This window comes from Erinaceus europaeus, chromosome 17 (genome assembly GCF_950295315.1).
Source record: "Erinaceus europaeus chromosome 17, mEriEur2.1, whole genome shotgun sequence".
NCBI lineage: Eukaryota > Metazoa > Chordata > Mammalia > Eulipotyphla > Erinaceidae > Erinaceus > Erinaceus europaeus.
Genome location: NC_080178.1, coordinates 28,426,637 through 28,439,813, shown reverse-complemented (window position 1 = coordinate 28,439,813; position 13,177 = coordinate 28,426,637). Strand labels below are relative to the sequence as shown.

At 39.7% G+C, this 13,177-nt stretch overlaps 1 protein-coding gene and 1 pseudogene across 3 annotated transcripts in view; both read left to right on the top strand.

The window, feature by feature from the left end:
• KIAA1549L (KIAA1549 like) overlaps positions 1 to 13,177 on the top strand; it is a 414,360-nt gene that overhangs the window by 163,582 nt on the left and 237,601 nt on the right. The window lies entirely within an intron of this gene.
• LOC132534109 (small nucleolar RNA U3) lies at positions 4,668 to 4,746 on the top strand (annotated as a pseudogene).

Below are 13,177 nucleotides of genomic sequence, written 5' to 3'. Positions count from 1 at the left end.
TCCACAAAACTGCCTTGCAGGTGTTGCAGTTTTGTCTTAGAAAGAACACAGATTAGTGTGAACTGGATGAGGGGAGGAACGGAAAGAAAGAAGTTTCTCAAGCTCTGAAGAGCAGTTAGGACCATAGGGGCAGGTTTTCTGAGCTAATTGGCTTTGCCTGCAGACGGCTGCATAGCAACAAGGGAGGGTGGATGGGGAGGCATCCATTTCTGTCCTTTCAAGAGCTAATCACTGAGAATAATGACAGTTCTCCCATCCGAGCTTTCTGTTGTCCTCCATGTAAATAGTCATCTGTGGATTTGTTTGATAGACTAATAGAATGACCATTTCTCCAAGCCCCGTACCTGAGCTGTCTCACTTAACCCTTACGGTATGAGAAATGAGAAATTTCTCAAAATGAGGGAACCGACAGGGAGAGGTTAAACAGATTGTTCCCTGATGATACCCAGTTAGTAAATGACAAAGTTCGGACTTGAAGCTAAAGATATTTATGAGATAGGTACAATTCTGCATAACAGAGTTTTCTTTTTTGTATAGTGACCTTTATGATATACCCCCACCCCCACCCTCTGCTCCTTTATCTGGGTGAAAAGACAGAACCGAGGTGGAGAAAGTGGAAGCCTATATGGATTTGCTGGTGGGGGTCCGGAGGGGTGAGGGATCCCAGGGCATGAGCCATCAGCTTCACTGCTGGTCACTGAGGAGGCTCTGAAGTAAGGCCAGAGGGCATTCGACTTGAAGACAGAGTACCACCAAGGGGCCACCACCTGCCCCTTTCTCATCTGGGGTGGGCCAGTGCTAGGAAGAAAAGCCTGAACCTTTAATTTACAAAGGCTTTGTTGGGGGGGGGTAGCCAGTATGAGTTGAGAGGTTGGCAAAAAGTGAAAATGAAAAAAAAAAAAAGAAGAAGAAGAAAGAAAGAAAGAAAGAAAGAAAGAAAGAAAGAAAGAAAGGGAAAAAAAAAAAAACCAAACCAAAAAGTAAGGCAGCAGTGGGCAGGAGGTCTGAGCTCCACAGGAGACAAGCTGGTCCTTGAAGTGCCTAAGCCAAGGAAAATGGAAGTGCCAAGAACAGAACAGAAAATCAGTGGGAAATTTAAACGTTCAGTTAGGATATGTGAGATGAAAGCAGCACTGGGGATAAGAGAAGACTTGTAGTTATATTGGCATAAAAGAGAGTAATCTTGTGACCCGGGCCTTTTCTCCTGCTGTCAAGAGCAGAAACCTAGATGTGGAAGTTGAATTAAAATGTATGTTTGTAACAGAGTTGTTGGGAGAGAACAGGAGCCAATGCAGCTCCTATTTTACTAGAGAAATGAACTGATTTCAGAAGAGAAAAGGTAGGACTCTGAAGACCAAGCAAGGGTGGGAGAAGAGAATTGTACCCAGGGTCTTTTTGTCTTCTTTGTGTCCCAGGCTCTCCATTTAAACGCTGTAATTATATCTAGCAGGCAGGACTTGTTCCAAAAGACTGGGCTACAAGAAATGCTCTGTTAGCTTATTTTCCTAAATCAAATTAAATGTAGTCGCAAGACTCCACTGACCAGGGTTAGAAGGAAATGGATGTTATAGTGGTATGATCGGTTTTTAGCAGTTTTATTGATATGCAATTCATATACCATGCAATTAAATTAAGTCTTGGAAGTGTATACTTTAATGACTTTTGGTATATTAACAGAGTTATGCAACCATCACAGTTTTAGAATATTTTCATCATTCCACAAGGAACTTGTACTTATTACCAGGGCTAGGAATCATTAGCCTCCAGTCCCCATTTTCCCCACCCCTTCCAGCTCGGGGAAAATGCCAAGCCTACTTTTTGTCCCTATGTATTTTATTCTTTCAATAAGTGGATGATATATAGGCCTTTGTGGATGGCTCTTGCCTCTTAGTTTATTTTTAAGTGTCATTCATACTGGAGAATATGTCAGAACTTTATTTACTTTTTGAGGAAATATATCCCATTGCATGGTTATGCCATACACTCCTTTTTATCCATTCATCACTCAGTGTATATTTGAGTTGTTTCTACCTTTTGGCTATTGCCACTAATGCTGTGATGAATATTTGTTTACACATTTTTGTGTGGCTCTTCATTTTCATTTATCTTTGGTATATACCTAAAAACATAATTCCTGGGGGCCAGGTGGTGGTGCACCTGGTTAAGTGCTCACATTCAAGTGCACAACTGCTTCGTGAGTGGTTAAGTAGGACTGCAGGTGTTTCTCTGTCTCACTGCAGGTGTTTCTCTGTCTCTCTCCCTCTCTCTCTCCCCCTTCCCCTAAATTTCTCGCTGTCTCTATCCAATAGCAAATATATATATATATATATATATATATATATATATATATACACATAATTTCTGCATCACTTAGGAACTCTGTGTTTGGGGTCCTTTTTTATTATTATTCCTATGGTTGTAACAGAGTTACAAGTATTCACCCAGAAATATTTTTTTAAGTTTTTATTTATAAAATGGAAACACTTGACAAGACCATAGCATAAGAGAGGTGCAATTCTGCACAATTCCTACTACCGGAACTCCATATCCCAATTCCCTCCCCTGATAGATTTCTTATTCTTTAACCCTCTGGGAGCATAGAACAAGGGTCATTGTGGGATGCAGAAGGTGGAAGGTCTGGCTTCTGTAATTACTTCCCTGCTGAACATGGGCATTGACAGGTCGATCCATACTCCCGGCCTGTCACCCAGAAATTTTGGGGAAAGATTTCTGATCTTCTGTCCACATGGGACAACAAGATACTCACCACACAAGTTATGTGGCCTATTTGAAAGTGAGTGGCTTCTATAACCTGTAATCTTACAATCTTATAAGTCACTATTAATCACAGATAAAAATTTTAAAAAGTCACTTGGTTCTCACAGTCAGGGAAGTGGCTCAGAAGTAGAGCACTAGGCTTAGATAACACTGGTTGTTTATTTTTCCTTTTTTTTTTTTCTAAAGATGGAGAGAAATAAGAGAGGGAGACAGCAAAACACCTGTAGCCCTGCTTCACTGCTTGTGAAGGGACGACCCCCTTGCAGGTGGGGAGCCAAGGTTTCAAACCTGGATCCTTGTGCCCTGTAATGTGTGTGCTTAACCAGGTGTAACACTGGTTATTTTATTCTCCTCTGAACTCTCTGTCAGACTCTGCAGTGGGATGGCCCCTGTTTGCTAAGGCTAAAATGCCATGTTCCAATCCCACCAGAAGCCCAGCAGCAGGAAAGGAGAAATCCACCTTTGCTGTTACTTAGAGGACGTGGCACCATCACCATCATCTACCAAGTCTATATCAGTATCCTTTCCTATAAATCTGTGTCATCATCTTGCTTCCTTTCTTGTATAACTGTGCCAGCAATGATTCTGTCAGTCAGCCTCCATTTTTAGTTAACTAACAAAAGAGTTTTATCACTTTCACCACTTAGGAAATTCCAAGGGTTCTAGTAGTTCTGTTTCAGGAACTGTGGATGAAGATTATATATATTGAATAATCACAGTGTGACACCTTTCTGTCAGTGTTCTTTCTTCCTCCTCTATCCTCTCCTCTGTTTTTTTTTTTTTTTTTTTTTTCTTTTCCTCTTTGTTTCCAGAGCACTTCTCAGCTCTGGCTTACGGTGGTTCAGGGGATTGAACCTGGGACTCTAGAACCTTAGGAATGAGAGTCTCTGCATAACCATTATGCTATCTATTCCCACTCTATCCTCTCCTTTTTAAAGTCCTGCTCAAGAGTTTATAAATTTACTGTTTTTTATGTATCTTTACTCATAGCCCAAGTTGCTTGATTTCCTCTTGCGTCTTTTTTTTGGTATTTTTTTTCCTTGAGGATAATTTTTTTTTTATGTAAGTACCTCTTGCATCTTTAATACAAGTAGTTATTACACCATAATCCAACTGGCCTTCAGAAATTACCTAGCTGATATTTCACATCAAAGCCATTGTTTAGAATAAACTTCCTTTATTCTATTTGGTTCTACTGTTTCTGACTTTTCTTTTTCATCTCTATGAGGTTTTTTAATCCTTGACTTTGATAGTAGGCCTTGGCTATATGGTTTCTTTCTTTGACACTTACAGCCCAGTACCTTGATCTTTATAGCCCAAATTGGGGCTAAGCTTTCTCTGGAGCCTTATTGTTGTATACTGGGAAAATTGGACCAAAAGGATGAACATTTGGTCCACTTGCCACTTTACCCTTTGAAATCATTAAGGCTTTTAAGAAACCATGTCTTTTACTACTGGATGGCTTCACTCATATGTGGAATTTAGAGTACTGATATACATGAACTTAGAAAAAAAAAAGCAAGCAAACTGTTTTAAAAAAATTTTTTATTATCTTTATTTATTTATTGGATAGAGACAGCCAGAAATTGAGGGGAAGGAGGAGGGAGAGAGAGAGAGAGAGAGAGAGAGAGAGAGAGAGAGAGAAAGGGAAAGAATGAGAGAATTGCAGTACTGCTTCACTGCTCATGAAGCTTTCCCCCTACAAGTAGGGACCGGGGGCTTGAACCCGGGTCCTTGGGCATTGCACCAGCAAACTGTTTTGTTTGTCACTAAACCTTGTGAGAACTATGGTGGTTATCTTTGGAAGGTGGGGGTGGGTCTGGGGTGGAGACACAGAACTTTGGTGGTTCCTTTGGTGTGGAACTATATATACTGTAATCTTGCAATCAAAGACTATACTTTCAGGGATCATTTCTATAGTATGTAATCTTGCAATCTTGTAACCTATTATTAACTACAAATAAAAATATGAAAAAAGAAACCATGTCTTTTAAGATTGATTTTAGGCTATACCTTGCTTGCCTCTTTATTGTTCCTATTTCTTTAAGATACTTTACAATAATTTTTTAACTTTAAAAAAGGCACATTTGCTTATGAGAGAGAGATCAGAGCACGGCTCAGTTCTGGCATATGGTGGTATATGGTGGTATTGGGAATTGAGTCTGTAGACCCTGGGATCTCAAGCATTCGAGCTTGGTGCACCACCACTAGGCTATCTCTCTGACACTACATTTTTCACCTTGTCAAATTTAGTTCAGAAGAAATCACCCTGGGGATGTAGCTACACAATTTATTTTTAAAATTTAGGCATTTACTTTATTTGTGAATTTAGTCTATATAATTTAATTTATTAAGTGTATGCATAAATGATATTGCACTCAGAACAATGTTGTATTAGAGGCTAATAAATGATCCTTGATGGGATAGATACTACAACAGCATTTTATTTTGTCATCTCATGAAGGACAAATTATCCTTGTGAATCATTGCCTATGTCTAGCAATTCTTTTAACATTTTTCTTTTTTCTTTTTTTTTCTTTTAACATCTTTCAAATGTCAGGGTCTTTCTAGATTAAAAAGAAACTAATCTGCAAATAACTCAGCCAAGAAGCTGCCTACAAAACTCACTTTCTTTCTTTTTTTTTTTTTTTTAAAAGATTTTATTTATTTATGAGAAAGATAGGTTCTTTCTTTCCTGAAAGAACCAGACATCACTCTGGTACATGTGCTTCTGGGGATTGAACTCAGGACCTAATGCTTGAGAATCCAGTGCCTTAGCCACAGCACCACCTCCTGGACCACGAAAACTCAATTTCTAGTGGTGATTATGTGTGTCACAGCAGTCTGATTACTGGTGATAAAAAATTTATTTATAAAAAGGAAACATTGACAAAACCATAGGATAAGAGGGGTACAACTCCACACAATTCCCACCACCAGAACTCCATATCCCATCCTCTCCACTGATAGCTTTTTTATTCTTTATCCCTCTGGGAGTATGGACCCAAGGTCATTGTGGGATGCAGAAGGTGGAAGGTCTGACTTCTGTAATTGCTTCCCCGCAGAACATGGGCATTGACAGGTTGATCAATACTCCCAACCTGACTCTCTCTTTCCCTAGTGGGGCAGAGTTCTGGGGAATGAGAAGAGCAGGTATTCTTAAATTTGCTCTAGCCGAGTTGTACTTTATTTAGTTCATCAGTTTCTAACAGTTTCATTTACAGGAACTACTGCATTTCCATCAAACATTTTGTCGGTCTGTGGAAGCAAGTGGCTTTACGTTTTTTCCATCAGAACCTTCACATGATGAATATCAAAAGTATTATGTGGCTTTCCATGGTAATTGACTTTTCACTCAGTCTTAAATGCATTTCTTCACTCTGCTTTGAACTTTGGGAGACTCATTAATGAGGGAAAGATAACAGCAAATAATGAAATGGCTGTTTTGTTAGCTATCAAAGTTTTGAGGTCAGGTACCAGCAAGTACAGGCTCACTTGATATGGTTGTTAACCATCTCTTTTTTTGGCCATGACTACAGAGTATCCACAAGACTCTTGTAGACAGTGGTGACTGATTTGGAGGGGCAAGGCTGTGAGATGGGAAAGAGATATGTACTGAACAAAAGGTCTAGTCTACTTTATGAGGACAACTGGCTAGTTGTTAAACCCCTTGTCATGAGAAACCATGGTCTATTACTCTTATATCCTTGGTTTTTTTTTAGCAGACAGAAGACTGTGAATGCTTATTAAGTGATTAAATGAATCCCGTTGAGCTTTGGGGAATAGAATTTTCTGACATATTTCTAGCATTTCAGTTTTGGAAACTCTTCCCACTTACCACCATGAGTTGAAATATAGGTTTGTAACCATGACTGTATCTTAAAATCACTTGGGAGCCTTAAAAAAGTTTCTGTATAGTTGGACCCAACCTCAGGTTTTCAGACCTCAATCTTTAGATACAGACATTAGTATTTTTCAGAAGTTTTATCATGTGACACTATATATAGTTAGAATTGAGGACTTTGGGCCAATAGAAAAACCAATGAAAGGTCTGAAGTTGAAAACCCAAGATCAAGTGTGTTAGGATAATCAGTTGATGAAGACTGGTTAGGAGGGTCTACTGATGCATAAGAACTTTGTGTCTTTCCTGAGGTTGAAACTTTGGAAATTATATCTTTAGAATCACCTTTCAGTTTCTCCCTTCCTATTCCTTCCTCCTCTCTGGTATTCATTGTTCCTTCTTTTTGCTGTCGGAGCAAAATGATAGGGTAGTATGGAAGCTGGACATTGAGAGACATGGATACTGATCCATTTTCTCAGAATTGGCAGTGATCTTGACCAAAACACCTAGTATCTTATAATCTCAGCTTTCTTACTGATGAGACAAAGACTTAGAATTTTACAGTCTTTCCTGTCATGAATATGGTTTGGTAAATGTTTATGTTAGCGCTAATCTACTTCAGTAATAGTGAGTCTATGTTTGTGGTGCCCAAACCTTAAGAAAGTGTTAAGAAAACGAGTTATGTTGGGGCTGGCAGGTGACTGACTTGGTAACGTGATTAAAAACTCATGTTTGAGCCCTGGGCTACCTACCACATGGGAGCATCTGCAGGGACTAGGGGAGTGGGGGAGCTTGCCAAGTAGTGGAGCAGTGCTACAGTCTCAAGAAATACTGCCTGCATCTCTCTGCCTTACTCTTCCTCTATATCTTTCTCTGTCTCTTAGCCTTTATCTAGAGGAAAGAAAAAATGGCTACTAGGAGCTGTGAAATAGTATAGCTCTGAGCCCCAGAAAAAACCCTGCCAAAAACTTTTAAAAAATTAATTAATTAGAAGAGGAAGAAGAAGAAAGGAATAAAAGAACAAAGGAAGGAAGGAAATGAATGGTTTTGTATGGTTACTTGCTTCCCTTACCCTAATATGTACATAATCCCTGAATGTCAGGTAACCCATCTATGGATATGTACCTCCCCTATTTAAAGAACAAGTATTGAAGATGGCAAAAAAAAGGGAGAGTAATTATTTTGTTGTCATCAAATATTTGTTTATTTTAGTATTTTTTGAAGTACATTTTTAGTATTTATTTATTTATTGGATAGAGACAGAGAGAAATTGAGAGGAGAGAGGGAGCTGGAGAAGGAAAGAGACAGAGAGACACCTGCAGCCATGTTTAAACACTCGTGAAGCTTTCCCTCTGCAGGTGGGGACCAGGGGCTTTAACCTAGGTCCTTGCACACTAATATGTGTGCTTAACAAGGTGTGCCACCACCTGGCCCCTGTTTTATTCTTTTTTACATTTCAATATTTGATTTTTTTTTTACTTTTTTATTAGTGATTTACAAAATTATAAGATAATAGGGGTATAACTTTCCATAATGTTCCCACCACCAGAGTTCTGTGTCCCCATCCCCTCCATAGAAACTGCAGTAGTTCTCCTTCTTCTTCTTCTAGCGTTTGCCCTTCTTCCATATGAAGGGGAGGGGATATTGAACTCTGGTGGTAGGAATTGATGAATTGTACCCTCTTACCCCACAGTCTTGTCAATCAATATTGAATCACTAAATTTTTTTTTATAAAAAGATGAAAAAATACAAAGCAGAACTTGGACTGGGTTTGGTGTATTGCACCAAAGTAAAAAACTCTGGGGTGGGGGTGGGTCCATGTCCTGGAACATGATGGCAGAAAAGGACCTAGAGGGAGTTGAATTGTTATGTGGAAAACTGAGAAATGTTACATATGTACAAACTACTGTATTTTACTGTTGACTATAAACCATTAATCCTCCCAATAAAGAAAAAAATGAGGAACATAAATAATAACTAACTTGTTCAATGTTACTAACCAGAAAATAGCAAATCAGACATTTAAATTCAGGAAGTCTGATTCCAACCACTAGGCCATATACCTCTAGAATAACAGCTTTTACTCTCCGATGCATTCATGTGAAAAAACCCATATTAACTGCCTAAGAGCCCCATGAGGTGTTATTCTTTTTTTAAAAAAATATCTTTATTTATTGAATAGAGACAGTCAGAAATCGAGAGGGGAAGGGGAGGAGATAAGAGAGGGAGAGAGACAGAGAGACACCTGCAGCCCTGCTTCACCACTTGTGAAGCTTTCACCCTGCAGGTGGGGACTGGAGGCTCGAACCCAGGTCCTTGCACATTGTAACATGTGTACTCAACCAGGTGTGCCATCACCCGGCCCTTCTGAGATGTTATTCTTGACTACATTGTGGAGATAGTATGAATAACTTAGTCAACATCACTCAGTTTGTACACTAGACCTTGGATTTGAATTTGGTCCTGACTATAATACTGGTGAGTTTTTAAACATTATCTCTAAACATTTGTGCAACACTTAACATTTCATAATGGATTTCCATATTTGCTAGGTTGTGAAGTCATCACAACAACCTTGTGAGGTAAACTGTGAAAATTTTAAATACTGTACCTGCCTTTTTTTTTTTTAGCTTTGTGCTTTGTTTTTTCCTTTTTAAAATTTCTTTATTGTGGAATTAATGTTTTACATTTGACAGTAAATACAATAGTTTGTACATGCATAACATTTCTCAGTTTTCCACATAGCAACACAACTCCCACTAGGTCCTCTGTCATACTTTTTGGACCTGTACTCTCCCTCACACCCACCCCAGAGTCTTTTACTTTGGTGAAATACACCAATTCCAGTTCAGGTTCTGCTTATGTTTTCTCTTCAAATCTTGTTTTTCAACTTCTGCCTGAGAGTGAAGATCATCCAATATTCATCCTTCTGTTTCTGACTTATTTCACTTAACATGATTTCTTCAATCTTCATCCCAGATGGGCCGAAAACGGTGAAGTCACCATTTTTAATAGTTGAGTAGTAGTATTTCACTGTGTATATATACCACAACTTGCTCAGCCACTCATCTGTTGTTGGACACCTGGGTTGCTTCCAAGTTTTGACTGTTAAGAACATATGTGTACACAAATCTTTTTGGATGGGTGTGTTATGTTCCTTAGGCTATATCCCCAGGAGAGGAATTGCAGGATCATAGGGTAGGTCTATTTCTAGCCTTCTGAGAGTTCTCCAGACTGTTCTTCACAAAGGTTGAACCAATAGACATTTGCAGCAGCAGCAGTGCAGGAGGGTACTTTGACCTCACAACCTCTCCAACATTTGTTGCTGCTACCTTTTCTTTTTTTTTTTTTTTATCAATTAACAAAACCATAGGGTAGGAGGGGTACAACTCCACACAATTCCCACCGCCCAATCTCCATATCCCACCCCCTCCCCAGTAGCTTTCCCATTCTCTATCCCTCTGGGAGCATGTACCCAGGGTCATTGAGGGTTGCAGAAGGTAGAAGGTCTGGCTTCTGTAATTCCTTCCCGGCTGAACATGGGCATTGACTGGTCGGTCCATGCTCCCAGCCTGTCTCTCTCTTTCCCTAGTAGGGTGGGTCTCTGGGGAAGCTGAGCTCCAGGACACATTGGTGGGGTCTTCAATCCAGGGAAGCCTGGCCGGCATCCTGATGACATCTGGAACCTGGTGACTGAAAAGAGAGTTAACATACGAAGCCAAACAAATTGTTGAGCAATCATGGACCCAAAGCTTGGAATAGTGGAGAGGAAGTGTTAGGGAGGGTACTCACTGCAAACTCTAGTGTACTTCTGCTTTCTTTTTTTTTTTTTTTTATTATTTTTTATTTAAGAAAGGATTAATTAACAAAACCATAGGGTAGGAGGGGTACAACTCCACACAATTCACACCACCCAATCTCCATATCCCACCCCCTCCCCCGATAGCTTTCCCACTCTCTGTCCCTCTGGGAGCATGGACCCAGGGTCATTGTGGGTTGCAGAAGGTAGAAGGTCTGGCTTCTGTAATTGCTTCCCCGCTGAACATGGGCGTTGACTGGTCGGTCCATACTCCCAGTCTGCCTCTCTTTTTCCCTAGTAGGGTGGGTCTCTGGGGAAGCTGAGCTCCAGGACACATTGGTGGGGTCTTCAATCCAGGGAAGTCTGGCTGGCATCCTGATGACACCTGGAACCTGGTGACTGAAAAGAGAGTTAACATACAAAGCCAAACAAATTGTTGAGCAATCATGGACCCAAAGCTTGGAAAAGTGGAGAGGAAGTATTAGGGAGGTACTCACTGCAAACTCTAGTGTACTTCTGCTTTCTTACTTTGGTGCCATACTCCAAACTCAGTCAGTTTCTGCTTTGCGTTTCTACTTCTTTTTTTTAACATGCATAACATTCCCCAGATTCCCATTTAACAATACAACCCCCACTATTTCATTCATCATTTTTCATGGACCTGTATTCTCCCCACCCACCCACCCACCTCAGAGTCTTTTACTTTGGTGTAATACTCCAATTCCATTTCAGGTTCGACTTGTGTTTTCTTTTCTAATCTTGTTTTTCAACTTCGGCCTGAGAGTGAGATCATCCCATATTCATCCTTCAGTTTCTGACTTATTTCACTCAACATGATTTTTTCAAGGTCCATCCAAGATCGGCTGAAAACGGTGAAGTCACCATTTTTTACAGCTGAGTAGTATTCCATTGTGTATATATACCACAACTTGCTCAGCCACTCATCTGTTGTTGGACACCTGGGTTGCTTCCAGGTTTTGGCTATTACAAATTGTGCTGCCAAGAACATATGTGTACACAGATCTTTTTGGATGGATGTTGGGTTCCTTAGGATATATCCCCAGGAGAGGAATTGCAGGGTCATAGGGTAGGTCCATTTCTAGCCTTCTGAGAGTTCTCCAGACTGTTCTCCACAGAGGTTGGACCAATTGACATTCCCACCAACAGTGCAGGAGGGTTCCTTTGACCCCACAACCTCTCCAGCATTTGCTGCTGTTACCTTTTCTGATGTGTGACATTCTCACAGGAGTGAAGTGATATCTCATTGTTGTCTTGATTTGCATTTCTCTGACAATCAGAGACTTGGAGCATTTTTTCATGTGTTTCTCGGCCTTTTGGATCTCTTCTCTGGTGAATATTCTTTCCAAGTCCTCCCCCCATTTTTGGATGGGGTTATTTGTTGTCTTGTTGTTGAGTCTGGCAGGCTCTTTATATATGTTGGTTATTAAACTCTTATCTGATGTATGGCATGTAAAGATCTTCTCCCAATCTGTGAGGGGTCTCTTGATTTGGGTAGTGGTTTTTTTTGCTGTGAAGAAGCTTTTTAATTTGATGTAGTCCCATAGGTTTATACTTGCCTTAGTCTTCCTTGTAATTGGATTCGTTTCATTGAAAATATCTTTAAAATTTATGCGGAAAAAAGTTCTTCCTCCTCTAAGTATCTGATAGTTTCTGGTCTAACATCCAAGTCCTTGATCCACTTGGAATTTACTTTTGTATTTGGTGAAATACAGTGGTTCAGTTTCATTCTTCTGCATGTTTCAACCCATTGTTTCCAACACCTTTTGTTGAAGAGACTCTGCTTTCCCCATATAATAGTCTGGGCCCCTTTGTCAAAGATTAGATGTCCATAGGTGTGGGGCCTCATTTCTGTGCTCTCAATTCTATTCCACTGGTCAGTGTGTCTGTTCATGTTCCAGTACCAAGCAGTTTTGATGACAATGGCTCTATAATACAGTTTGAGATCTGGGAGTGTGATGCCTCCGGTTCTGTTCTTTTTTCTCAAGATTGTTTTGGCAATTCTAGGTCTTTTCTGGTTCCAGATAAACATTTGTAGCATTTTTTCTGTTCTCCTAAAAAATGTGCTTGGGATCTTGATGGGGATAGCATTAAATTTGTAGATGGCTCTGGGTAATATATTCATTTTGATGATGTTAATTCTTCCAACCCATGAACATGGAATATCTTTCCACTTCTTTGTGTCTTTTTCAATTTCTTTGAGTAGTGACTCATAATTTTCAGTATACAAGTCTTTCACTTCTTTGGTTAGGTTTACTCCTAGATATTTTATTGTCTTTGTTGCTATAGAAAAAGGAATTGATTTCTGGATTTCAGTTTCTTCTAACTTAGTGTTTGCATAGAGGAATGCCACTGACTTTTGAATGTTAATTTTATAGCCTGACACATTACTGTATTGCCTGATGATTTCCAAAAGCTTCTTGCTGGATTCCTTAGGTTTTTCCATGTATACTATCATGTCATCTGCAAATAAGGAGAGTTTGACTTCTTCTCTTCCAATCTGTATGCCATTAATTCCTTGATCCTGCCTGATTGCTATGGCAAGAACTTCCAACACTATGTTGAATAGTAATGGTGATAGTGGGCAGCCCTGTCTAGTACCTGATCTGAGGGGAAATGCTTCCAGTTTTTCACCATTGAGTATGATGTTGGCTGTAGGTTTGCTATATATAGACTCCACTATCTTCAGGAATTTCCCATCTATTCCCATTTTTTGTAGTGTTTTGATCATAAAGGGATGT